The sequence below is a fragment of the Peromyscus leucopus genome, chromosome 6 (assembly GCF_004664715.2).
Source record: "Peromyscus leucopus breed LL Stock chromosome 6, UCI_PerLeu_2.1, whole genome shotgun sequence".
Taxonomy (NCBI): domain Eukaryota; kingdom Metazoa; phylum Chordata; class Mammalia; order Rodentia; family Cricetidae; genus Peromyscus; species Peromyscus leucopus.
The window spans coordinates 70,785,648-70,810,616 of NC_051068.1; the positions used below are offsets into that span (position 1 = coordinate 70,785,648).

Below are 24,969 nucleotides of genomic sequence, written 5' to 3' on the forward strand. Positions count from 1 at the left end.
CTGCACCAAAACGCCGACTCCAGCTAACCTCCGCGAGTGAACAGAGACTTTGGGGCCACCCTGCCCCAGCTCACTGAAGAGAACTTAGAACTTTCAGGTCTTTGGGGACCCGCAGGGCGAAGGGGCAGCTGGACTCAAATCTTGCATGAGCACAGGAATGACGTGAAAGAAAAGGAGATCTCCCTTTGCGGGAGATAAGGTCCCACCGAGATTTGAACTCGGATCGCTGGATTCAGAGTCCAGAGTGCTAACCATTACACCATGGAACCTACAAGTGCTGCTTCTCTGTATCATCCTCTTGGATGTGTAAGAGAGATTGTTATAGAGTGATCATGAGAAACAAAACAAAAAGTTATGTTTGATTGTTCAGAGTGGAAACGACCTAGTTCGTCCTTTATGATTGGTAAAGTCTCTGGTTTTGTTTATCTCTGCTCTGAATTGTTTGGTTTGGAGCTAGGGAAACACATAAAATCAAGCTTTGTAGCACGATCTAGTTTCCAGCTCCCGTCTTCCCGCCCGAGCCGTCCGCCCGCCCGTGCACTGGGATTACTGACAGGCACAACCAGTTCTGTTCACACTGGGCTTTGGTGTGCTCATCCAGGATCCCATCCATCCCATGACCTTCTTAGAAGAAGAAACAGTGTAGGTTGACAGAAGCTTGGGAAAGCCACTGACTGAATCACTGAACTCTGTGGAAAAGGGACTTGGCAGGGCCATGGCTAAAGATCTGGTGAGAACCGGTTACCACGACAACCCCGCTAACAAGGAAATTTGAAGATAACAACTGTGACTGTGTTATACCAAGTCGTAGTGAGTTTCTGGGGATATCGCAACAGTTTCACAGAACCTTGTCAATAACATGCGTCTGTATGCACGTTATTTACTCAAAGACAGTAAAATGCCACTTGTCTTCTGTGCTGAAGGTGAGTCCAAGGTCCCGTGCAGGCTCGAGGTTTAACCTACCACAAGCCCACACGCCGTTTCTTATCTGACACCACTTCCTACGTAAATCAAATACACTATGTAAGCATTATTTAGTGGCTATTTTTATAAAGAAAAAGAGTACCTTTTTTTTTGCTTGTTTGTTTGTTTGAGACAGTGTGCAGCTCAAGCTGGCCTGAAACACATTGAGATCCTCCTGCCTCTGCCTCCCCAGTGCTGGGATTAAAGGTGTGTGCCACAAGCCTGTTGAAAATATAACACATTTTTTAGATAGTTTATGGACCCTTTAGAAATCCTCAAAATTAGTTAGATATCAGATTTTACTTAGAGTTCGATATTAGGAAATTTGTCCAAAAATATCAGCAAAGCCAGGTATGGTGGCACATGACTTTAATCCCAGCACTCAGGCAGGAGGATCCCTGAGTTCAAGGCCAGTCTGGTCAACAGTGTAAATTCCAGGACAGCCAGGGCTACACAGAGAAACCCTGTCTTGAAAAACCAAACCAAAACAAAAAAATAAATAAATAAACAACAACAGCAACCAAAAAACCCACAAGGCTAGACTAGAATGGAGCCCAGGTGAGTTTCCTTGTGGCCTGGCCCCAGAGCCCAGAGATCCAAGGAACCCCGGAGAGTGAGAGGTGCCAGCATGTGGACCAGAGGCTTTGGGTGCTGGGGGTGAATCTAACCACACTTGGCATCTCCTGGTCTTCAGGGTCTAGCCTTTGCTTTCAGTCTATCCTGTGCTGCCCTTCCCTGGTGGTCTGGTGGCTAGGATTAGGTGCTTTCACCTGTCAGGGAGACCAAAGTGATACGTGACCTTCCTCTCGAACCCTCGGAGGTTTGGCCACACACACTTCAGGTCCACAAACACAAGAAACTTCCCCTCGGACACCAAGATCCAACAACAGAGCTTGTGGGCTGTCCGGGAGAGGTCAGTGGGGGCAGCCCTCTCAGGCCGACTCTCCTCATCAAATCACAGCAACTCCAATTGCTCTCTTCTCAGAACAAGAACGACTACCAGGGCCTGGGGGACGTGTCAGAGGTCAAACGTGCTTGCTGCTCTTGTAGAGCGGCCCAGCATTCATCACAGACCGTCTGCTCCAAAGGGTCTGGTTTACAGGCAACAAGCATGCACATGCCTGTGTGTGCAGGCCTCCACATGAATTTTTTAATTTACCTATTCTTCTCCCATGTATTACATCCCAACACAGTTTCCCCTCCCTCCATACACATATTTTTTTTTTTAAGCAATATGACTTGTTTCTCTTCTTCTCAGGACAATTCAGCAGGTGTTACCAGACATAAAAATAAGCAAATACTTTGATCTAGAAATGGCTTTTCAGAATTCATTATATGTGTAATATACTTGCTATAATTGTATTATAATATATTCTATATAAAGAGCCTAGTTCATGTGCACGAATTTTTAAATATATACTGCTCTATCCATAACACAAAAGAAGCTGCAGTTTTTGAAGGGCTGATACAGGTGATGGATGGGACCAGTGTTGTGGACAGGTTCTTTTTTAATTTTTTTTTTTAATGTATGTGTATGAATGTCTCAATGGCATGTATGCCTTTGCACCACGTCTGTGGCTGGTACCCAGGAAAGCCAGAAAAGGGCCCCGTATTGACTACAAAGAAGAAAGCTCTCACTCTCTTTGAAGCTGTAGTGTGACCGGCTGCCACGCCCCGATGCAGTGATGCAGTGTCTTCCCACCGCAATGGTGAGTAGCCTCAAACTCCGAGCCAAATTACACCCTACCTTCTTTAAGCTGTTCTTCTTCGATATTTTGTCACAGAAAGTAAATGCCATTTAATTTTGGGGGACAATCTGTAAAGAAAGCATTTCTAGCCTGCTTCAAAATGCAGAAATTTGGGTACAGAAAACCTCCAAGACTTGTTTAAAGTCTCACCGGAGCCACCGAGGCTACCCCCAAGTCCGCTGCGTGCGCCCCATCCTCCTCAGGTCTTGGCAGCTTCCCAGCGGTCTGAAGCTTTTAAAACCAAGTCTGGAGAAAAATAACTGGTAAGAGTTTGTAAGAGTTGTGTTTGATGGCCTCGCCCGCCTCTGTTTAGGACGCCCGCGGACCCACAGGGAACAGTGGAGATCGGAAGAGAGTTCTTACGTGGTTGCTCCGACTCAAACCTGGATTCTTCGGGGGAGCTCTTAGTCTGAGCCGTCTCTCTCTTTCTAGCTCCTTATAAGAAAAATTCTTGATGAAGCTTAATCTTGGAGAGAGCATTAAATAAAGTAAGCTGCTGTCCTCACACAAAAGGATTTTTTGCGCTGGTGAGACATTGGAATCCCCTTACTCCAAACTTCTTACCCAGAAGCTGCAGTTCAGTGATACCGAAACCTCAGGACAGGATCCCTAGGGATAAAGACCTTTTTGGTTGTTTTTTTGAGACAGGGCTTCACTATTTAGCTCTGGCTGGCCTGGAGCGCGCTATGTAAATTATGCTGATATCGAACTCTCAGAGATCCTCCTGCCTCTGACTCCGGAATGCTGGAATCAAAGGCGCGTGCCGGGTTTAACCCCCACAAGCCTGATAGCCACCCCCTTCCCTGGATCTTCGAGCCAGGCGTTACCAGGCAACTCAGTTACAGTCTAAAGCAGATAGGCGGAAGCCTCTGGGGACGGCTCTCTTCCCTGAACAAAAACGTTTGAATACCTTCTGCCCGCCCGCTCTCTCCTCTTTTTCCTGCCTGGAATTCCGGTGTGAAGCCGTCTTCTGCCATGAGAATAAAAACCTCAGGCTGAGGGTGTCTGAATGGAAACAGGAAGAGCTTGGAAATCATGGAACAGCTGTGGTAGCGGTATTCGACATTTGTAAGTGTGTACCTGGACCCCTTGATACCTGGAAGACAGGTGCTAACGTGCTTGAGCCGATGCTAGTCAAGTTCGCTGTGAACATTTCCAGCCAAAACCAGTCTGAAAGATAGACTTGGGGATTCTCTGCTCGCACCGAAAAAACAAATAGGAAACAAAAAAACCCTGCAGGAGGTGAAGAAAGCCAGACTGCGCTGGCCGGGAATCAAACGCGGTCCCCCGGGTGGGAGGCAAGAATTCTGTCATTGAACTACCAGCGCATCAACATCACATTGAGAAAAGAGAAGTAAGAGGTAAGAGAAGCCATGCATCTCAATGAATTTCTACTGAAAAACAGCAGTGCAAACCAACGCTTCCTCATAACTGGGTTCTCCAGTGTTGAAGAGGAAACACAGGTTTCCTGCTACTTGTTAGGCTGTGATAAATCACAGCCCGCCAAAGAGAAGTGTCTTTACCGTTACTCGAGTATTTGGTCCTAGACGCTTTGCTGGTACCAAGAAAACACGCTGGTGATAGACCAAAGAGGAAGGAAAAAGACCACCACCACCGTGCATTGGCCGGGAATCGAACCCGGGTCCCCCGCGTGGGAGGCGAGAATTCTACCACTGAACCACCAATGCCCTCTTGGTGTGTCCCCTGACAACAAAACAAAAAAAGTAAAAGAATCCACCCGTCCATCTCTGTTCTCATCGACTGACAGAAATGTAACCCACTATCTCTACAATTTTGTAAATACAATATCTTTTGTATTTCCCAGCGTTGAGTAAAAAGGCCCAAGTCCTCGCAAGCGTCAATCTGGGCCAGGTTTGCCCCTCAAGGAGTTTTGAGGAATGGCCTACTGAATGCCTTCAACGTCTACCTGCCATGACCTTGAAGTTTCAGCTCATTCGGAGGGAAATGCTAAAGCAGTTCAAACTCGTGGCTCTGCAAAGTTTGAAGTTTACCAGACCTCAGTACGGACACCACCGAAGTCCAGCGTGGTGAAGCAAAGCGTTCGTCAGGGTTACAGGAATGTGGCAGAGGGGCGACACCCGCGAAGGCTGGAAGCCAGCAGGAGTTCACTCTCTTTAGAACGTCCTGTGTCTTAAGGAGTCAGCATGGGATGCGCAACCCGGAGGAAAACGCTACATCACTCAAAGTGCAGAAGCTGCACAGTCAGCCGCCCGCGGACTGTAATGCCGCGTGTTCTGAACAGAGACTTCCGGGCACCTCAAAGCCCCCCAACAACCGCAGTTGCTTTCTGCGGTGCCCAAGGAAGACTGGCCAGAGAGACCTCTTGGATTTCCGCCATGCTGCTTGTTCAGGGAGAAGAAAACCTTGACAGTTCCAGTGATTTCCCCCTCTGCTTCTCCTGGCTCTACAAAGCCTGCCTTCCTGCAGTTGTTGAGAATGATCCAGTGCCAGAGTTTGCTTCCCTGCGGGGAGTGGCATGGAAACCAAGATGCAGCCGCGGGGGAGCCGCTGGGGAGCGTTTCTGCCCAGCATGCCTCATCTACCTCTCCACAGGTTGACGGGTGTCCAGGGTCTCAGAACCAAGCAGGTCCTACGGAAGCCCACTTAGCTCAGTCTCACCCAAGGCACAGCTGCAGAGCAGCTGGAGCGACTGAGAAACCAAACAGAAACAGCCAAGCAAAGGGAAAGGGACCCAAGTCCACAGCTGGACACCAGGAAGACTCATAAGATGCGCCTTTGCTGAGTGGGGGACCACATTCTCAATCTGCCCCGACTTTCCGATTTACTAAACACAGAGTAAAGATGGTTGAAGTGAATCGCCGATTACTGCTTTCTCGTATTATTAACGTTTTAATCACACACACTCTTCTATGACAGACAGAAACAAAATGATCGTAAGAACAAGCGTGCAGTACCTTTACCACCCACAGTTATAGTTCACTGCTGTGTAGCGCCAAATCAAAAGACTGACCAAGAGTGTCGTATGTGACTCCCATGTTGGCCGTCCATTGGTGAATGCAGTAATCACAGGGCATCTCACTGTCTTATAGGAAGGTTTTAAGGGCCTCTACGTGAGTTCCAAAGATTCTATTTCTGGTTGCAATGAAATAAATACATGTTGCTGACAAGTGCCGCTCCTCCATTCGATGCATTTTTAGGCAACACCTTTCCACTTTAGGAATAAGCTGCTTATGTCCTCTCTGCACCTCGTGGGTGGTGGTAGGCAAGTGATGGTATTTCCCGGCACAGCGGGCATCAGAGGAGTCCTGCCACTTCCTCTGTATTGAAAACGAAACCTGTCTCTCCTCTGATCTCACTTGCTTAAATAATAGAAACATGATCTGCGGGTAGGACTCCCTGACTGGTGCCCGGCACCCCCTAGGCCCCCAATTTGTGTTTGTACTTTTGTTAGTACAATAGACTTTTGGATAGCTTGTGTTTTTTTTTTGTTGTTGTTGTTTTGTTTTGTTTTTTAAACAGAAACCAAATTGCCAGTTTGTGACTCCCTATGGAAAACGGGGAAATCTGCCTGCCTCTGGGTGCTGAGTTTAAAGGTGCACGCCACGCACCCTTCCCGAGAAATTTCTTACCCAGTGTGCCTTAGTTCAAAATGGTTTCACTCAATGTGTTGTGGGTTTTGCCAACACTCTTGTTAAGGAGATCCTAATAGTGGTACAGCCGTGGTTCTCAACCTCCCTAATGCTTCGGCTCCTTAATACAGTTCCTCACGTTGTAGTGAGCCCCAACCGCGACGTTATTTTCGCTGCTACTTCATAACTGTAATTTTGAGTTATACATAGCTGTGTTTTCCGATGGTCTTAGCAAACCCTGTGACCCATAGCGGGGTCGGGACCCACACGTTGAGAACCACTTCTCTACAGGCTCACACGGCGTGTTGCAGATAGGTGGCTATTTAGGGGTTTAAGATAATTCAAGATGATTTGTCTCTGGGTCTTCCACACTCCAGCTCTCCTCAAGCAAGAAAGTTCAACAAACCAAAGGAGTGAAGGGGAGGAGCATGGCAGCGCCCCTGGGTCAATGATGGGCGTGGCCTATGCAGATTAGGTACCAAAAGGGGGCGTGACAGGGTGACAATGCTACCTCCCAGGCAGGGGACCAGTGAAAGAGCAGGAACTTTCGCCTTGATGTCAAGGGTGTGGGCGTGGTCTATGCAGATGAGGGGGCGCAGGGGCTGCCGGTCGGCACCCGCTGCGGAAACGCGAGGGATTTGGCGCGCGGCGTGGGAGGGAGCGCGGGTCCGCGGGTGGCAGCGGAGCGCAGGAATCGGGCGCGGGTCCGGGGAGGCCCGCGATCGCTGGCGGCGAAGTGACCGTGTGTTGAGAGTGCAGGTCCGGGGTGGCTGAGCGGTGTGTGTTGGGGGAGCGGGCATACTTACCTGGCAGGGGAGACACCATGATCGAGCAGGTGGTTTTCCCAGGGCGAGGCTCACCCATTGCACTTGGGGTGTGTTGACCCCTGCGATTTCCCCAAATGCGGGAAACTCGACTGCATAATTTGTGGTAGTGGGGGACTGCGTTCGCGCTCTCCCCTGGTGACTTCGGTACAAAAGAAAAGGACGCTTCGCTATGATTTATTTAACTGTAGTTTCACCTTTAGCACAGCACTTAGCCTGTGTAGCCATCTCCTAATTTTTTTCTCTTTAAGATTTACTTCTATTATCCGTTTTCCTTGCATGTAGGTCCGTGTGCTTTGGTGTCCAAGGAGGTCAGATCTGAAACTCCAATGGAGTTCCAGAAGGTTTTCAGTCTCCATTTCCTTTGCAAACCCAGGTCCTCTGCAAGAGCAACAAACCCTCTTAATTATGTACCCAACTCTCCAGCCCTCTTATTTATTTTTCCTTTAGACAGGTTTCAAGTAGCACAGGCCAAGGATGGCCTTGGACTCCTAATATTCTCCAGCCAACTTCCTAAACACATAGATCCTTTCAAGCTCTTTTGCTGGTTTTCTGTCTCCTGCCCTCTGGGCCTTGGGGGTCCCTGTCCCCCACTTCCTGGGTCTGACTCTGGGTCTCTTATCCTTTCTCTTGGTGTCTGCTCCCCACTCTTTGGCTCTGCTGCCCACCCTGCCTCTGCAGAGCCCAGGCTGGTGATTATTGGTTCTGGAACAGACTATGGCAAGGGAGGGAGGTAGAGAGAGGAATCAGGATGAAGACGTCAAGTCAAAGAAGCCAGTGGCCGGAAGACTGGAAGCCCCCAGCACAGGGATGCATGTGAAGAAAGATCTTGAGAAAGTGTGGAATGTACAGACATAAAGATGGTATACTACGTAAATCACATACAGGAAAGACTCACATGGCCCTTTCCCAGCTCTACCGACCACTTGGAAGTGTTTTTAATAAATTCTCTTTAATGCTTACTACTAACCATGGGATTCTGCTACAATTCTTCTTTTCTGGTCCACAATGACCTGGAATCCCAGCGGATGCTCTCTTGACTCCCAATCCATGCCTGTAACAGGACTCTGCTCCTTTCCACTGCAGATCCCGCTCTCCCACTACTTAGGATCATGAGCCCCTGATGGCTGAGAACACAAGGGGGCAGTCTGTCAGGAGCCAGGTACATCTGCTCTGTCCCGACTGTCCCTCTCCCCCATCTCTGTCCTCTGGCTTGACTGTTCTGGGCCTCCCCTGCCTGTGTGGTGGTGCCGCGGCTTCCCGTCTCCCCACTGACACCTGCCCCTTCTGACCGTCTCCTTCCTCTTCCTTATCCTTGACTTCTGCCTCTGCCCTCTTTCCGACATCACTGCTGCCATCCTGTGGAGATCCCTGTTCTCTGCGAAGATCCACACTCACCTCTCCATGCATCTCGGTGACTGCTCTTTGGGGATGTTCCTCCCTGGATTTGCCAACCGCATCGAGCTTCCTCTTCTTTCGTGGGTCTCCTTAATTCTCTTAGTCTTTGATATCTCTCTACCTGTGCAGGTGTTTTCTAAGGGCCTGTCTTTCCTTGTTCCTCTCACATGTAAAGAAGCATGCTGACACGACACAGACTATTATCCTGTTGGCGCCCCTGCTCACTCCTGTACAAACTGGGAAACTCTGTCGCCCTACTTACCCAACCCCACCCACACTGAGAAAACCCTGAACAAAGGAATGGCCCCAAAGCCCAGTTCCGAATTTCTGGTAGTGGATGGAACCCACCATGGCCAGCCCACCTAAGTGCCCGCCCAGCAGCTTAGCTTTTGACCTTATTTGGGCACAGTCCTAGCTCCTGGCTGACATGTCATCACCCATTGCCTAAGATCTATAAAACCTCCGTGCCTTAGCCCAGGCACTCGACTTCCCTGGCGCCATCCTTGGGGATGCACACATAGTCCTCTGTAGCAGCTGGTACCTCGCATACTGTGTGGACTCGCAAAATGGGAGCATTCCTACTTAAGGTACAACACTTCAGAGACAAGAGATGATAAACTGATGGTATTTAGGTGACACCTTCAGGACTTCACCACGTGGCAGGCCCTGTGAGGCTTGTCCTCTCTGTGCAGCAATCATTCTTGGGCTGGGAGAACCCCAGAACCCAAGTCCCCAGCAGGTCTGTCTGCTCTCTGGACACTGCTCCCCCTCTCCCTCATCCCTTCCCTTTCCTCCTTGTCCTCTATCTCCTGTCTTTGTCTCTTTTAAATTTATTTGTTTGTGTGCATTGGTGTTTTGTCTGCATGTATGCCTGTTGTGAGGATCCTCTGGAACTGGAGTCCCAGACAGTTGTGAGATGCCGTACGGGTGCTGGGGATTGAACCTGGGCCAACCCTCCTGCGCCCCATCTTTGTCTCTTATTCCCTGCCCTCTGTCCTTCTGGGGCAAATACATCTCCTTTGTGCTGAGAACTTGGTCCTGGGGTGTCTTGTGCCAGTACGGGTCCCTTCACTTGGCTCTTGGCTAGAGCTGTTACCACAAACGACGGTATTAATGGCTGCTGACAGTGTAAGCTCATGATCACAGCAGAAGGGCCGCCAGCTCAGGGGGGCCAGGGGACTCAGACGGGCGTTCTGATGACATGGAGACAGCGGGGAATAAGTATGACAGGGCCAGAGGTCTGTGACACACCACGCATACTCAGGAAAACTCAGCCAGCTGCTCCCTCCTCTGTCTTCCTGTCTTCAGGCCCCTGCGGTGTGAGGCAGGGAGACATGGACTTCTACTCACTCCCCAGAGCAAACCTACTCATCTCAGGTAGGGAAGAGAGAGTAAAACCAAGTATGGATACCACCCAAGCCTTAGGTGAAGCCGCGAATTTCACTGGGGTCACTTACAGAAGCAGAAACAACTCCAAAGACAGCTACCACCCAGAAGCCCAGGTAGCGAGGCTGCCAGCTCTCAAAAGCTGGGAACCTAGAGTGCACTGCACAGCCCGCGGGCAGCTCAACAGGTGTGCTTCCCAGGCAGCTCAGGAGGTCGGAGAGTCTCTCTGCAGTCCTTGCAGGGTGTGTGCATGCTTGTGAGGGCGGGCCCTAGTGAATCTGGTCAGTTTCAGGGAATTCCTGAAGCTATTGAGTTGTTCATTCCTTGAACTTCTTGCAGGATACAATGTTTCACTTCGTCTCCTTTTAACATCCTGTCTTCACTTCCACTTAGAACACATGTTGTTCTGCTTCCCCTTTAAATCCTGTCTCTTAATGAGAGTCCCTCCAGCAAGGAAGGTGTTAACCTCCCGGGAACTGCTAACAACAGCACCCCTCCCATGAGGGTCTTGGTGCCTGCTCGGAAGAGGGCAGATGTAGAGGAAGAGTCAGTGCCCTTCTAGCTTCTGCTTAACATGATTAATGGACCAAAGTGCCATGTTTCCGGCTAGTGTGTCCCAAACCCATCATCCCTAAGATGCAAAACCCAGAATCCAAATCAGTGATATCAGTGACTGTAGATGTAATTCTGAACGGTTTATTAAGTAAGAAACACAGAGCCAAATGCAGAGTTAAAAGCCCAAGAGGTCAGAGCAGTAGCTAAGGGCTGAGACCAAGACCACCTTCTTACCCTTTGCTGCCGTCCTTCCCCTGAGAAAAGAGACCTACTTCCTGTGTGTCTGTCTTTTTTATTGACTTTCTCTGTTCTGCCTTCTTCATTGGTTTGAATACTTTTCTTTTTTTTTTTTTTTTTTTTTTCTGTTCTGCCTTCTCATTGGTTGTAAACCCAACCACTTGGCCTCCTCGTCACTGCCTGTCTATATAGACCTCCAGGTCTCTATGGTTGGTATTGAGATTAAAGGCGTGTGTCTCCAAGCTAGCTGTATCCTTGAACACACAGGCTCTGCCTGTCATGTGATCAGGATTAAAGGTGTGGGCCACCACTGCCTGGCTTCTGCTATGGCTTGCTATTAGCTCTGACCCCCAGGCAACTTTATTTATAAACATACAAATAAAATCACATTTCAGCACGAATAAAATATCACCATAAGTGACTGGGAAGATTAATTTCAAATGCTTATATCCACACAAAGGAATGAGTTTGTATTTATTATACATTCTTTTCTCTCAGGTTTATGTGTCCCAAGCTTGTTGTGAAAACGGCAGTCCCCTAAGGAATGCCATTATCCAGGAGTGCAGCCATCGCGTTGTTTGGTATTTATCTCATCTCTGGTAACTACTGTCTTTCCTTGGTTCTCAGTCTCCATACAAGGCTGTCAGACCCGCCTGCCGAGGGAACTTGGAACTTGTGGGCTCCCTCCCTAGGCCATGCCAGGGGAGCCAGCAAGGATTCTGCTCCAAGGCGACCTCTGAACAGAGATCCTCCCTGAGCCTTGGCCAAGTTAGGAGGCATCTATGACGAAGACCGCCTCATGCCTGGGAGTTCCGTTCCAGAGACCCGAGGCGCAGCAGCCGATCAGCTCTTCTCCCAGCCCTACCTGAAAACCAAGATCCAAGACCAAACAGACCAACTGCAGAAAGGCAGCCGCCGCCTCTGCTCCAGCCTGAACCAAAGCAAAACTTGCTCCCAGGAACCCAAGTGCAGCTGTGGCCGTGTTTCCTGTTAAAGCTCACCTGTGCAAGGTTGAGGGACCTGGTGATTCGGTGACCTTGGGGTCACCCAGAGCCCCAGGCCAGGTTGCCCTGTTGTGTGTGGTCAACTTCCCCCTCTCTCTGTCTTTCCTCTTACACAGACTCAGGATCAGGATCTCCTCATTTAAATGAAAGAAAACTTTCCTCCCAAGGTAAACATAAAGGTCCCACCGAGATTTGAACTCGGATCGCTGGATTCAGAGTCCAGAGTGCTCACCATTACACCATGGAACCAATACATGAGGCCTGTTTCCTGTCTAACATTTCCTGGGCTGTGGAATAGAGACTACCATCCAGTTTTTCCGATTGACTGTCCTACTGCATTTCACCTGCACCTGAAAAAATGAGATTAAGTCCCCTCGACTCAGAGCTGGGAAGTCTTTCCAGCCTCCATCATCCATCTCCAATTGCCACCTCTTCCTGTCCTTGTGACGTTCCTCCAATAAATGGTGTTAGTGTTACTGTCTTGTCCGCCTTTCCCCACCTTCCAGGAACACCAAGAGCACGATTTGGAAGTTCCTGCCTTCCTCGGTCACCTAGCAACCACAGAGGCCCTCCACTACTTCCTATAATATCTGAAAGTGGGTCAGCAGAGGAGGGGTTTGGGACGTGGGGGAACCTTCATATTTTCATCATACATACGCATGTATATACATTTGTGTACCTTTGGGTTTTGTGTTTCTTACAGCAAATGTATTTTTAAAAAGCAAAGTTAAAAGCAAGCAATTATGTTTAAAGGTTTACATAAAACATTTCAGCAAGTGTAAATCCCAAAAATGTAAGGAAAGAGACCACTGACCTAAATTATCATGGCCAAATTAATTAAAACACAATTCGATGGCAGTGGTGGTGCATACCTTTAATCCCAGCACTCGGGAGGTAGAGCCAGCCAGATCCCTGTGAGTTCGAAGCCAGCTTGGGCTACGGAGTAAGTTCCAGGAAAGGCGCAAAGCTTCTCTACACAGAGAAACCCTGTCTCGAAAAACCAAAAAGAAAAGAAACACACACACACACACACACACACACACAACAATTAATTTAAGTAAGCTTTTTAAATCATGTACATGGGCTGCCTCCCCCTAATGTGGGCTTCGAGATGTCAGCATTGGACATGAGGAAGAAAGGGTTTTTATAGTTCTGGGGGTTTCCAAATGGGAGATTTGGTGGACAAAATAGGCAGGGTAGTTATAACAACCCTTTGAAACAAAGGCTTTTGCCATTCCCTGGAACAGGCAGTACAGAACCATTTGTAGTTAAGGCATAATCCATCCTTGAGAAAATGAGGCTTGATCATAAACAGGAACAAGCCTAGTTTGTCTTTAGTATAAGACGACTTAAGAGATCAGTTTCAGCTGAGGACCACCCCCAAGATCAATTTCTCAGCACAAAGGAGATTTATTTGCCTTTGAAAAGGGGAGGGAACAAGGAAGAGATATAGTCGAAAGATTTCCTGTGTCCTGCCCAGCCTGCTGTGGGACCAGGGTTTGGGAGATTCCTGTCTCCTCACACCTTACATGCCTTTCTGCACACGGCTGTCACTTCCTGGGATTAAAGCCAGGTGTGCTTCCAAGCAAGGGCATGAGATCGCAAGTACTGGGATTAAAGGTGTGTGCCACCACTGCCTGCCTGTTTCTCTCCTAGACCTAGTCAATCTCATGTAGCACAGGGTGATTTCGAAGTCACAGAGATCCAGACGGATCTCTGCCTCCCGAGTGCTAGGATTAAAGGTGTGTGCCACCACTGCCTGGCCTCTATGCTTAATCTAGTGGTTTGTCATGTTTTCTGATCTTCAGGTAAATTTTATTAGGGTACACAATACATCACCACAGAGAGGAGAGAAAAGGGGAAAGGGAGAGGAGGAAGGGATATTTGTCCTGCAGGGACAAAGACTGTCTCTGGATAGAGGAGACAGACATGGCCCATAGGCAAATGGCGGCTTATAAAGGTAAAAGGGGAACCCCCATGTTAGGATGAGGTGTTTGATTTTAATTGGGCATGTTAAGTGAGTCAAAGGAAGCTTTTGATGCCGGACTTAATACTTTGATAGCTGGACCTTGGTAGTCAGCGTCAGGAGGAGGAAGTGGCCGAATAAGGGGCTAGACCTTGGTGGCTAGTTTTAGAAATAGAATCTAAAAGTTTTTAGCAAAGCAGAGGGAATGGGGGAGAAGGGCAAGGCCATAGCCACATGCTGGAGTGGGCTAGTGTTCTTTCAACAGCTTTTAAGTTAAAAAATGGAGGCCCACTGGTTCATCACTAGACCATACTTGCCTGTGTTAAAATACCATATGTCAGATTAGACAGGCAGTCTTATTTTCAATAGTCACTTAGTAATAACCACTTTAAAAAAAATTGACTATAATCCTGGTGTAGAGGCATGTACCTTTAATGGTGTGGAGGCATATACCTTTAATCCCAGCACTTGGGAGGCAGAGGCAGGCAGATCTCTGTGAGTTTCAGGTCAGCCTGGTCTACAGAGCGAGCTCCAGGTCAGCCAGAGCTACATGATTAGATATTGTCTCAAAATAAATAAATTTAAAAATTATTAAATTGTAGTAAATTCGCTCATGTTTTGCAAAGAGCATTTTTTTTTTTTTAAATAACACTGCAAACGTTCATCTCTTGAACAAATAGCTGTGTAAATTGCTTTGAATGAACAAACACCTGCTCCCCCCTGGTCTCCACAGTTCTCAACTCCGGTAAGGGCAGCTCCCACCTGCTGGGAACCCTGACACCCGCTTTCAGACCAGTGTATGAGTTGCTTGTCCATGGGTCTCCAGATGAGGCAAAGCCCACGGGGACAGTCTCACTTGGCAAGGACCAGTGGACTCTGAGACACCGGAGAACACTGCTGGGACCTCTCTTCTCTCTTATAATGATGGATGATTCTCTCGGCGGTTTTAGTGTCACTTTGTGTCAATCACGCACGGGACAGATGTGATCATTCCTGGAAACCCCCATTTTTTCTCACATATTTCCCCTAAACTTCTTTAGGAGCTGATGCTTCTCAGGTTTCTTGTCTGGGGATGCCGGCTGTCACTCCAGACCCCGAGAGCTGTTCTGATTCAGTGCTGACAGGATCAGGGGCACATCACCCCTGTTTCTGTAAACACGCTTTATTAAGTTTTAAATGATGTTGCTATTCTTGAAATTGTGTGCCTACGTTTATCACCTTTTAGTTTTGTAAAGACAGGGTGCACCTGGCTCGGCATTTGACCAAGCTAACAAAATGATGTGTTGTTTTGGTTTAAAGATGTTTTGATGTTAAAGTTGGGAGAAAACATATTTGACCTATTTGTTTCTGGCGGAGGTTAACGTTGGAAGATGGGAAAAACTTGTTTGTTAGTGTGGACAAAGGTGCCTGTTTTTGATGTATAAAAAAAGACGGAGCTGTTCAGGCCGGCCGGCCGCTTGTGTGAAACTCATCTGGTGGTTGGACAGTTCATTTCTTGGTGCCAACTCCCTGGCTCAGGACCTAAACCCAGGTATTTGGTCTGCCCTACACTCACCTCCCAGGTCCAAGCCCGGACAGTGCCGCGGCTCCAGCACACACCTGGGATGGGCAGCCCCAGGGGCTGCGAACGGTCGGACCCTAAAGCGTAGGTGTGCTCCTTCGCTCAGTCTTGCTGGGCGCCCGGGCTGTGACCCCACCAGCATGGCACCCCCAGACTCCCCTTGTGGCGGCGCGATCCCAGCACCGGAAGGCACGGGCAGGACGCTTGGGGTTCCCAAGGTTTGTGCGAGCTCGGGAGGCTGCAGAGCGGCCAGCACCGCCACCAGCGGATGAGGCCTGAACTCGGCCCTGCAGTCAGCCCAGGGTGACGCCGACGCGGTGACGTCTCACTCACCATCCAGCCGCTCTAGCGGCATTCTGCATCGTCTCTGTGGCGCAATCGGTTAGCGCGTTCGGCTGTTAACCGAAAGGTTGGTGGTTCAAGCCCACCCAGGGACGGGTACTTTTATTAGTACCTTCCTTACCTTACTAAAGTGCTAACCGTGTACATCTCAAGAAACAGAAACCATCCCAAGCCACCCCCGCCACCTCCAGAGTCCACAGTAGACAACTCTTGTAACCTACGTGAAGAAAGTTTGCAGGAATATCCTGTCTCCAGGGTGGGATTAGATTGTGGAGGAGGGCGCACTCCTAATACTGCTGCCATTATCATTTTATTTATTTACTTTAGTTTTTTTAGACAAGGCCTGGAAATGTCTCACCCTGGCTGATAATTTGCTTCTGCCTCCACCACAGAACAGAATGAGTGAGAATAGAGGCAAGACACATCGCGCCTGACAGTGACCTAGTCTGAACCAGTCATTCTCCGGGATCTCCAGATACAAATTTAGAGTGGTTTCCTTTGACTCCTTGTTTGGGTTTGGACACTTGAAAGGTGAAAATTGAGGATTCTAGACCTAAAGGGAAATCCTCTTGTTGCAGCTTCTTGGCCCTGGTCTCCACGGTACTCGGGCAACTACTGGGGTTGGTCCTAGCACCTAGTAGGGCCGCAGGAGTAGGTAGGGAAGTCCTCTGTGTTTCTTTCTTTTTTGATTCGTTTATTGAGACAGTTTCTCACTGCGTAGCTTTGGCTGGCCTGGGATTCCCAAAGATGTGCTGGCTGCTGCCTCTGGAGTGCTGGCACTGAAGGCCACGTCACCACCACCTCTGCATTTCTTCTATATTACAAAAGAAATATATATATAACTATATATAAGAAATAGAAAGTTTATGAAGGATGCTTTGTTTTGTTTGAGACTGGGTCTGACTAGGTAGCCCTGGCTGTCCTGGAACTCCCTATGTAGATAGGCTGGTCTCTAACTCATGCTGGGACTGAAGGGATGAAGTCAGAAGAGCGTGTCAAATCTGCTGGAACTGGAGTTGCCGGACCGTTGTGAGCTGCCCGGTGTGGTTGCCAGTGGGAACACTCTGCAAGAGGAGGAAGGGGCTCTTAACTGCTGAGTCCTGTGTCTGCACCTCCTCGGAATGTATTTCTTCTCGTCATTCTCCTCCTCCTCCTCTTCCGAGACAGCGTTTCTCTGTGTTGTCCTAGAACTTTCCATGTAGACCAGGCTGGCCTCAAACTCACCAAGATCACCTGCCTCGACCTCCCGAGGTGAGGACATTAAAGGCATGCACCTGGCCCTACTCTGAATTCCCTAAGGCCTCAAATACAGCCAGGTTCCTCCCGATGCCCACCCTTCCTTTCCTCCCCTGTCCTTTCTTCCAGATAATTGTTTTTAAGCGGATAGAACTGCTGTGAAAGCAAACACACACTTGCTGACTCTGCAAATGTTTACTTCAGTAGTGGAGAGATGGGTGTGCCATTGTCACGTGATGGTGTTTCTACCGTGCTCTACTCTGAGCCCATTCTGCAAATGTATCTTCCACAGGGGTGGTGCCTGTCCTGGTCAGTGTTCCAGCTGTAACCGCGTTCCTTTCTTGTTTACTTGGCTGCACACAAACTTTCTCCTAGCTGTCTCCATCGCTGACCAAGGGCAATGCTTAGCTGGGGAGGTGCAGCAGAGGACCGCAGTGCACAGACTTAGCTGGGGGGTGGTGTGCAGTGGAGGACCACAGTGCACAGGCTTAGCTGGGGGGTGGGGGTGGGGGTGGGGTGCAGCGGAGGACCGCAGTGCACAGGCACACAGACACTATACAGCATAATCTGGATGGAAATAAGGCACTTCAGAGTCCTCCAAAAGCTAATTGTTTTCTGTGATGACCTGGTCACTCAGATCAAAGAAGACTGGCCAGTCTGGCTCTTGGATAGTTCACTGCCAAGCTGTTTGTCCAAAGGGAAGAGAATCTTGACTGTCCTTGTCTTTGTTCCTCACCTCTCCTCTTTGCTCTTTGGGTCTTGCTCTGACACATAAGGTCTTTGCTATAAACAATGAGACCAGTACCTGCCCCCTCTTCCTAATAGTTGGTGAGCACCCAGGAAACTCTACAGTGTTCTTGACAGAAAGTGGGCAGGCTCTGTCACTGAAAACTCTCTTGTCTGAGACACTCCTGCCAGTGTGCTTTTCTTGCCCTTTGGAAACATCAGTGTCTCTGGGAACTTGTGTCTGAAGAGAGACAAAGGAAATCTTTGCAAGTGTTTGTATATGATGTCACAGAATCCTCTACAACACCCAGATCCTTGCTGGTCCTTGGTTGCCCACATCAGCAAGCCTATCAAAAGTGTTCATGCTCTTTCTCCAGATTGGGAAGGGTCAGCCCCAGATTTAGGATAGTTCCTTTGCAGAGGTGGGCTTTCTTCTGTTCTTCCCTGTCCTTTGTGGGGAACCGCGATCTGAGTGGAACCTGCACCCACCTTGGTTCTCCTGGGCTGACCGAGCCACAAGGCAGGGTAGTTCCCAGAGCACCTCCCTACCCCCCTACCCCCACCTCATACCCTCACACACACACACACACACACACACACACACACACACACACACCCGTACAGGCTTCCAAAACCACAGCTGCTAGTTGCGGCTCTCCGGTACGGCTCTTTGTTTTAGCAGTCCAGCATCTTAGGGGAACTTTTCTAGGTAGATCCCTCAGGTCACTCTGAAGACCACAGCTGTTTGAACTCTTCAAGCCTACCCTCCATGTGGTATCAATGAGCACCCATGCTGCTTCCGGGTGCTTCTCTGAAAATGTTCTCCTCAAGGACAGACACTGCAGATTGGCATCCGGAGGACTTCTTCCAGGTATCTCTCTCTCTCTCTCTCTCTCTCTCTCTCTCTCTCTCTCTCTTCTTTTAAGCCTCTGCCACAGATGGGCTTGCTCTAGAATTTTCTGTCTGCACCTTTCTCTAATAGTTACACCTATAAAGAGTGAAATTATGTTGTTTGCTAGAAAATGGATGCACCTAGATATAACCATAGTAAGTGAATTAATAGGTAAAAAATTGTGCTAAATTGAATAGTCATAGTGACTGAGGTATCAGTGATAGTTAATTTTTGTTGTTGTTTTGAGACAGGGTTTCTCTGAGACATGGAACTCACTCTGTAGCCCAGACTGGTCTCCAACTCAGGGATGTGCCTGCCTCCACCTCCAGAGTGCTGGGATTAAAGGCATGAGCCACCATCCCTAGGCCAGTGATAGTTAATTTTATCTATTTAACTAGACTCGAAGATACGCTGATATTTAGGTAAGCATTTCTGGATTCGGTTCCCATCTGAGTCAGTAGACTGGGCAAACCACACCATGCTCCCCACAGTAGGTGAACCTCAGTGAACTCTTGAGGCCTGAGTAAAATAAAGACTAAGGAAGAACTCCTTCTCCCTGATGACTGTCCTTGAGCTGGGGAATCAGTCTTTTCACTGTGAACTTGAACTGGGAAGGGAATGATTCCATCAGTTCTCCTGGATCTCCACCTAGCCTAGTGCAGATTTTGAACTCTGTGTTGTGATACAATTCCTCACTGTGTGTGTGTATGTATGAGCAAGCATGTGTATGCATGTATGATGCAGCGGCGGGGGCCTGTCTTGGTTACTTCTCTATTGCTGTGACAGAGCATTGTTGGCCAAGGCAACTTATAAAATGGTTGAATTTGTCAGGGTGGGTTAGGGTCCATGGGCAGAGTGAAGGCCTGGTGTCAGGAGCAGCTGAGAGCTCACATCTCAGACCACAAGTGGGAGAGAGAGCACACAGAAGGGTAAGAGGCTTTGGAACCTCAAGCCCACCCCAGGACACATCTTCTCCAACAGGGCCACACGGCCTAATCTTTCCCAAATAGCCACTAACGGGGACCGAGTATTCCAGTGCCAAGACGTACTCAGGACATCTCATTCAAACCATCAGAGCTCTGCTCTCAAGTGTGTGGCCCAATGAGAAGATCAGCAGAATACAAGCCAGGTGGTGGTGGTGCTGGCCTTAGTCCCGGCAGAGGCAGAAGCAGGCAGATCTCTGTGAGTTTGAAGCCAGCCTACAGGACAGGTCTACAGGAGAGGCAGGGCTGCTTCACAGAGAAACCCTGTCTCAAACAAAACAAAACAAAACAAGGAGCTATAAACTTCAGCGTACAGGGTTTTGTGTGAACATCCTGTTTATTTCTCTGCAACAATGCTGGTCCCCGCCAGATACAGCTGATATCTGTAAGGTATACAGTTACCTTCAAACAATAGAACACTTCCTAGAAAAGCTGTACTATGTAGCACGAATCTAGTAGAGTCATTGTATCTAGGGTCAACATGACAATGTAACAGTTGGTTCCCACTGCATTTGGCTAACAGTTGAATGTATCCATTGAAGGAATGTATTCATGTTTGTTACCTAACCTTGAAGAAATCACAGTAGAGATTTCTTTCTGTGGTTGATAGAGTTGTTTCTCTGAGGAGGTCTTCCATCTGTTGCATGACTTTGATCACAAGCCTATCCAGGCACATTTGGAGCATCTTGGATTATCAGGTACTGCAAACAGTACACAGTCAGGACTAAGTTGGTGGGCTGTGATGATTTCCTTCAGTGAACATATAGAATAGATCAAAGGAGCTTTGATATGAGGAACTTGTTGTACCTCAAACACAACCTTTGTGTACAGCAACTAAATATGTTTCTAAACAGAAGTTCGAGGTTCAGGTCTCAAAAACTGTTCCTCCCTGCTGCCAGAGAACCTAAAATTACATTCTGGGGTGACTCTTCTTCTTTGAACAGCCCACACAACACAGAACAACAGTAATATCCTGCATTTCCAACAGTAATATATAGGATGATCCAGCTGTTCTGGATCCTTCCAGTCCTTGATGGTTTCACAATGTCATTTCTATTCTGATGGCTATGTATTGACTTCTCTTTGGCTGTAACTAGCCTATCACTAGTGGCTTGTGACGTTAGGACTTTGGGTTTCTTTTCTACTGCTGTGATCACGTGCTAACAGAAAGTAAGGGAAGAAAGGTTGAGTCCGGCTCTCAGTTCAAGGGACAGTCAGTCAGTCCATCATGGTGGGGAAGTCAGAGGTGGGGACTTAAGCCACTGGTCATATCAAATCCCTAATCAGGAGGCAAAGAGGGATGTCTGTCTGCAGCCACCCAGCTCCCTCCCTTCACTTAGGTAGTCCAGGATCCCAGGCAGGGACTGCTGCCCACACAGGGGGCTGGTCTTGCCATCCCAACAATCACAATAACCCCCACACATATCTCCTAGGTGATTACAGATGTGTCAAGTGGCAGTTACCCCTACCCATGACAGTCATGGCATCTGAACCTCAGTTCAGCCCCCCACCAATATTACGCTGCTACTGGGGCTTGTGAATGGGGCAGGAAATTCCTGGGAATTTTCTTCTTCGTGTTCATCTTTTCTCATCTCCTCCTCTTCTTCTTCCTCCTCCTTCTTCTCCTTCTTACCCTCCAGCTGTCTTCTTTTCTCCGTGAAACTGTTATGTTTACATATTTTCAATCATCTTTTTTTTTATATTGCCAGTCTGCAGCGACTGTACACTCATTTCTGATTCTCATGTTTATCTTTTTCTCTTCAGGCTTGTTTTTGTTTGGTTTTCAGGCACAGTCTCATAGCTAAGTCTGGCATGCAATGACTATGCAGCTAAGAATGACTAGGAGCGTGTGTGTGTGTGTGTGTGTGTGTGTGTGTGTGTGTGTGTGTGTGTGTTGGGGGACAGAGAGACAAAGACAGAGAGACCTTTCCCGAGAACCAGCTTTGTTTGTCAGTTAAACTTGGTCTATCTCTCAGTTTTCCCGGGCATTGGTTTCAGGTTTTGTGTTTCCCCGTCTTTCTTCTCCCTTCTGTGCATCAGGACTTACCCTGTCGGTCTCTCAATCTGATGCCTAAAACCTGACAAATGCCCCCAAGCCATTGCTTCCCCACGGACTGTTGATAACCAGCCTCCCCCACCATAGGTTTAAAAGCCATTTTATAGTAAAGACAAACTAGGTCACTCCTGTTTATGATTAAATCTCCCTTTCTCAAGGATTGAGCTAGGCCCACCTGTCACCTTAATTATAAATGGTTCTGTACTGCCTGTTCCAGGAAAAGACACCCATGCTTTGTTTCAAGAGGTTGTTATGACCACCTTGTTCCGACCACCTTGTTACGGCTGCCTGTAACCATGCCTTTGTTCCAGGAGGTTTTCATAACCAACGTGTTATGTTTGTAGTCTGTTTCTGTCGCCGCCCCTTTGCCCTTTATTTGCCTTCCAAAATCCCCATTTGGAAACCTGAGCTATAAATAAATTATCTTCCCCATGTCTAGGGCTGAGCTCTTGAACCCCACCTTAATCTTGCTTCAACTTGGCTATTTGCGTCGGTGGTCTTTCTCCAAGCGCTTGTAGGATTTACACTGTAGAAAATCACCAAGGTGTAACTGGGTATTATTCATAGGCCAGAGCAGTGGGAATCCCTGTGGGCCGAGGACTATTCAGGCTAGGGATGTGAGGAATAGGACGGGGTCCGAGGTTCTCGCAGCTGGAAGAGCTCATCGGTGGAAAAGTTCCAGGACGCCAGCGTCCGCAGTTCCCATCTGGTCCCCTCCCCGAGGACCCCAAACGGCCCCCGGGGTCCACAGTCATAGGCGGCCGCCCTTACCCTGGGTTCGGACGTCGGGGCCCGGAGGCTTCTGCAGCAGTGGGAGCCCAGGAGTCAGCGGGGAAGCTTGGTGCAAGCGTGAGTCCTCTTCGTTCTGGAACAGGAAACACTCGCGACAGTGGGGACCTCAGGCTAGGGCGGGAGTCCCTAGAGACGGTATTGCCAGGAGGAGGAAGGGCGGGTTCTTCGGGTGCCACCCAGGGTCCATCGGGGCCACAGTCTCCTGGTCTGGAAAGATCGTCAGGCCTCTGGCGCATGCTTCCCTGGCGAGCACTTTCTGCCTTGGAAGACCTTGGTCAGCAGAGGCAGGAGCTTTGCGGGCAGCCAGAGCGCACAAGACTCTCCTGGTGACAATGCACCCGGGACCCCGTCGGCTGGTTCTCCTCACGCCTTAGCAGTTTTCATGTTGGCCAAATTCTCTGGGCAACACCTCGTTCGCTATCCCACCAGTTACAGTCGCTCAAAAGACGACTTTCTGGGCCGTGGTGGGGCACGTCTTTAATCACGACACTCGGGAGGCAGAGGAAGGCAGAGCGCGTGAGCTGGAGGACCAACTCGGCTACAAGGAGCATTCCAGACCGAGTCAGAGCTACAGAGAGACATGTGTGTCGAAAACAGAATAGAACAATTTTCTAAAAGAGACAAAGATAGAAGAGGCAGGATGAGAGAGGAAAGGGAATGTGAAGGTCGAAGATCACTGAGATGAGTTGCAGAGGCCTTCCTCACCTCCAGCAATCTGCTCTCCGCTGGGATCCATCTGGCTTCCCGCTGTGAGTGAGCTAGAAACCCGGCGCAGTCGCCCGAGCCCTTCCCCTCAGCGATAGATCCAGAAACCCACCACTTTCACCTCCGCCTAAATCCCCCCAGGCTGAACAGGGTCTGAAAATCAAGAGTCTTCCTCCTGAAGTCCATTCGCCTTGATCTCACCCTGAGCACAGCTGGAGCACTGAGCCTAGCACCCTGAGACCGCAGAGACACAGTGAGACGACGGTCGCCGAGGTCTCGGGTCGTGTCCGCCGGGGGGAGGGGGGGGGGGCCCCCCCGCGCCCGAGCCGCCGTGACGCCAGGAGGACTCGCCGGCTCGCCGCGCGCGAGCCAACCCGACAGTTTACCCTCCAGGAACCCGGAGCTCAAGGAAGAGAGAGGTGCGCCATCCTGGCGCGCTTGGTGCGAGGGCTGGAGTGGAGTGGGGTCCCATGCGCTCTCCTGTCTGCTGGTTTCAGAGGCAGACCATTCCCCAGGCTGTAAAGGGGAGAGAAGATGATGGCCTGGACCGGAGGAGCGGGCTCAGAGCTTGGCTCGCTCGCCGCCTTGGAAAGCGAGTAGGGTTTCCTCCTGGGAGTTTCCTTAAAAGGTCAGTGGACAGTATAAGGCACATCCCTGGTGGTCTAGTGGCTAGGATTCGGCGCTTTCACCGCCGCGGCCCGGGTTCGATTCCCGGTCAGGGAACATACTTTTAGCAGCCTCTCATTTCCGCGGTCCTCCTTCAGCACTGCTCGAGGCACAGGAGCCCTGCCTTGGACTCAGAAGACCCCAGAAGACTTCCAATAAGCACAGTCTTGTGGGCTCATCCATAGCTGTCTTTGCGGGGTTGAGAGGGGGGAGGTGGGGGACATTGGTTCCAACTGTTCTTTCTCAGAGAAGGAAAACGAAACCTCCCAAGCACTCGAAAGTTGGGCGACAGTGACTGTTCCTTCCCATAAACTCCCGACTTAGCATCTTCCCACTCCGGAGTCCTTCCCGTTGTGATGTGCGCCATCCTTGGAGAGCAATTCCCACACATCAGGACCTTTTGGTTGGGCTACAGTGGCTCCTCTCCCTTGTCAGGGTCAGCTCCTGAAAGACCAGGGAAGGCTTGGGTCCTCCTAGGGAAGCCCCTCTTGTCCCTCGGAACCCAACACCGTCGTGGTCCAGGTCTTAGAGAAGCTTCAGGTAGAGGGCGTTTGGGTTTTCCTGGAGAGCCCAGGCCAAGTTTGTCCAACTCAGGTTTGCAGCCCTGAATGTCCTCATTTTGCCATCTTGATAGCGTTAGCTATCCCTGGTTGCTCTGGATGTGCCTTGTGTATCCTGGGCTGCCCTGGAACTCACTATGTAGCTGAGGATGACCCTCAACTCCTTCTCCACCTTCCAAGTGCCAAGACAGATGTGTGCCATCAGACCTTGCCCTCCAGTGGGGTCTTGGATCATCATGAGCTCTACCACATCCCAAGTAAAGGGAGACCTCAGGGAATCCACGTTTGCCCTCTGCTCCTTGCTGTCTCTGTGTGTGCTGGGGAGCTCTGGCAGGGCTAAGAGGAGTGGACAGAGCCAGCATGGTGGTGCACACCTTTGATCCCAGCACTTGGGAGTCAGACACAGGCAGAAATATGGGAGTTTGAGGCCAGACTGGTTTACAGAGTGAGTTTCAGGACACCCAGGGCTATGTAGAGAGACCTTGTTTCAGAAAAATAAAATAAAATTAAAAAAACCCCAAGAGTCTTCTTCCATTGTTGGCAGAGTGACAGAAAGTGGAAAATGAATAAAAGAAGGGGAATAAGGTTTATAGAATTGTCTGGTTAGGGGCTGCCCTTTTGATTTGTCCTGGCCTGGCCTTGAACTGATCTCATCTCTTGTTTGTGTCCAGGCAGGCAGATGTGTGGCAGGTTTTTCAAGTTCCTCTCCTGGATGTACACTTAACATGCTTCTGTTTCCAGGGTCTGAGTGGAGCCCA

At 49.4% G+C, this 24,969-nt stretch overlaps 6 non-coding genes across 6 annotated transcripts; 3 read left to right on the forward strand and 3 right to left on the reverse strand.

Moving 5' to 3' along the window:
• Positions 1–197: 197 nt before the first annotated feature.
• Trnaq-cug lies at positions 198–269 on the reverse strand. Its single transcript has one exon. It is a non-coding gene; the product is annotated as a tRNA-Gln (tRNA).
• Positions 270–4,328: 4,059 nt separating this feature from the next.
• Positions 4,329–4,399, reverse strand: Trnag-ccc. Its single transcript has one exon. It is a non-coding gene; the product is annotated as a tRNA-Gly (tRNA).
• Positions 4,400–7,120: 2,721 nt separating this feature from the next.
• On the forward strand, positions 7,121–7,284 carry LOC114682419. The gene has a single exon (XR_003733037.1). It is a non-coding gene; the product is annotated as a U1 spliceosomal RNA (small nuclear RNA).
• Positions 7,285–11,903: 4,619 nt separating this feature from the next.
• On the reverse strand, positions 11,904–11,975 carry Trnaq-cug. The gene has a single exon. It is a non-coding gene; the product is annotated as a tRNA-Gln (tRNA).
• A 3,641-nt stretch (positions 11,976–15,616) lies between these two features.
• Positions 15,617–15,690, forward strand: Trnan-guu. The gene has a single exon. It is a non-coding gene; the product is annotated as a tRNA-Asn (tRNA).
• A 7,946-nt stretch (positions 15,691–23,636) lies between these two features.
• Positions 23,637–23,708, forward strand: Trnae-uuc. Its single transcript has one exon. It is a non-coding gene; the product is annotated as a tRNA-Glu (tRNA).
• Positions 23,709–24,969: the final 1,261 nt, after the last annotated feature.